This window comes from Brassica oleracea, chromosome C9 (genome assembly GCF_000695525.1).
Source record: "Brassica oleracea var. oleracea cultivar TO1000 chromosome C9, BOL, whole genome shotgun sequence".
In the NCBI taxonomy this organism is placed as follows: domain Eukaryota; kingdom Viridiplantae; phylum Streptophyta; class Magnoliopsida; order Brassicales; family Brassicaceae; genus Brassica; species Brassica oleracea.
The window spans coordinates 32,976,225-32,978,856 of record NC_027756.1 but is presented as its reverse complement, the minus strand read 5'-3'; the positions used below and the strand labels follow the sequence as shown (position 1 = coordinate 32,978,856).

The 2,632-nt window shown below is 49.1% G+C and overlaps 1 pseudogene; it reads left to right on the top strand.

Annotated features, from left to right (window-relative positions):
- The window catches only part of LOC106314816, an 8,049-nt pseudogene that overhangs the window by 1,275 nt on the left and 4,142 nt on the right, over window positions 1-2,632 (top strand).

Here is a 2,632-nt window from a genome sequence, read left to right as displayed (position 1 = left end):
GTTTCTGTTGGAGGTGAGGTAGCTCACACTCTTTTCGATACGAGAGCTTCTCACAGCTTCGTGAGTTCATGACTAGTCAAGTCTTGGCCTTTTCAGGGTGTCTTTGAGCCAAAGACCAAGCAGATTCGGACAACCGGCACCGAGAGAATTGGAGCCACTGGCGTGCATCGAGATGTTCCTATCTTACTTGGAGGGTTCGTTTTCACCGGAGACCTAGCAGAGATGGAGCTAGATTACTACGACGTTATACTTGGAATGGATTGGCTGTCATGGCATCGAGTGGTTTTAGATTGCCCGAAGGCAAGGGTTCATATCCCTAGAGAAGAGGGGAAGATCACATTCCAGTGTGTTCAAGCTCACCGGGGAATTTCTATTGTCTCCATGATACATGCTGAGGATTTATTGGAGAGAGGAGCAGAGGGGTTTCTGGCGACTATTTCGATGGTTAAGAACGACGGACATCACAAGTTGCAGGACATTCCGGTGGTTGAGGAGTTCGAGGATGTATTTGAGGCCTTAAAGGGACCACCACCAGCGAGAAGAGATGCTCTCACTATTGAGTTGGAACCAGGGACAGCACCGGTTTCACGGGCCCCGTACCGACTAGCGCCAGCAGAGATGGCTGAACTAAAAAGACAGTTGGAGGAGCTATTGGGTAAGGGTTTCATCAGACCCAGTACTTCACCGTGAGGAGCACCAGTACTGTTTGTGAAGAAGAAAGATGGGAGTTTCAGGCTTTGCATTGATTACAGAGGTCTAAACAAGGTGACCATCAAGAAACACTTCCGCGTATTGATGAGTTGTTGGATCAGTTACATGGAGCCTCATGGTTTTCTAAGATTGACTTGGCATCAGGTTATCACCAGATCGCGATAACAGGGGAGGATGTGCGGAAGACGGCTTTCCGCACACGTTATGGATATTACGAGTTTGTGGTGATGCCATTTGGGTTGACGAATGCACCTGCAGCGTTCATGAAACTTATGAATGATGTTTTTCGCGAGTACTTGGATAAGTGCGTGATCGTCTTCATCGACGATATTCTGATTTATTCTCGGAGTTGGGAAGAGCATGCTCATCAATACGCGGAAGTTGGGAAGAGCATGCTCATCAGTACTTGGATAAGTGCGTGATCGTCTTCCACCGCAGCAGATTCCACCTCAGCAGATTCCACCGCAGCAGATTCCACCTCAGCAGATTCCACCTCAGCAGATTCCACCTCAGCAGATTCCACCGCAGCAGATTCCACCTCAGCAGATTCCACCGCAGCAGATTCCACCTCAGCAGATTCCACCGCAGCAGATTCCACCTCAGCAGATTCCACCGCAGCAGATTCCACCTCAGCAGATTCCACCTCAGGTTCCTGTGCAGGGGGTTCCAGAACAACAACTTCCTCAGGGTTTACAGCAACCACCACTACCACCACCTCCACCTTTACCGGTTTACCGTGTTTATGATGAGAGGTTTTACAGACTTACGACTCAGATGCGGAACATGGATATGGAGCATTTTGGGGGAACAGTGGATGCTACAGTTGCATATGATTGGAAGCTTGGTCTGCAACGGAAATTGGAGATTATTGAGTGTCCACCAGAGGTTTCACTTAGGTTGGCTATGCAGTACCTACGTGGAGATGCACTTGTGTGGTGGGAGGGAGTACGATTGGGCCATCGTGGGCCTGATCCGCTTACCTTTGCAGATTTTATTCGGGAGTTCGATAGGAAGTACTTTCCAAAAGAAGCTATGGATAAGAAGAAGAGTGACTTCGAGCATGTGAGCCAGGGTGGCATGACAATCAGGGAGTATGAGGTTGAGTTCAACCAACTTCGCAGGTTTGCAGGAGGTGGTATTACTGAGGAAGACCTGATTAGGAAGTTTTTGGGTGGGATGCGAGTCGAAATTCGCAACAGATGCCGTGTCGTCACTTACCACATATTGGAAGATTTGGTGGAGAAAGCTGCTGAGCAGGAAACAGGTTTGGCAGAGGAACAAAAGCTCCTCAAGTCATCTCAGAGTAAGTCTGGAAAGACTGATGAGTCTCACAGGAGGACCAGAGACCAGTTGGAGGCACTGTATTGTGCTCGTTGTCGTCGTCATCACAGCGGAGAGTGTCCCAAGTGTTTTACTTGCGGAAGGTGGGGACATTTGTCAAAGTATTGTCGGGTGAAACCAGCGGATGCGACTTCGGCCAGTCAGATTGCAGCACCTACAGTAGCCAACAAGGTTTGTTACAATTGTTATGGGCCCGGTCATATTGCCAGAGGGTGTCCAAAGAAGGGGCAACCAACGCTCCCACCAGCTAAGCGTCAAGTCGTCGCTCCACGTGTGTATGCCCTAGGAGAGGCCAATGGAGCTGAGCCGACAGCCGGTACGTATCTTTGCCACACTCGTTTATCTTGAGTGCTATTGTGGTTGTGATTACTATGTATAGTTAAAAAAATTTATGAACAGGATCAGTTTCTGTTGGAGGTGAGGTAGCTCACACTCTTTTCGATACGGGAGCTTCTCACAGCTTCGTGAGTTCGCGACTAGTCAAGTCTTGGCCTTTTCAGGGTGTCTTTGAACCAAAGACTAAGCAGATTCAGACAGCCGGCACAGAGAGAATTGGAGCCACTGGCGTGCATCGAGATGT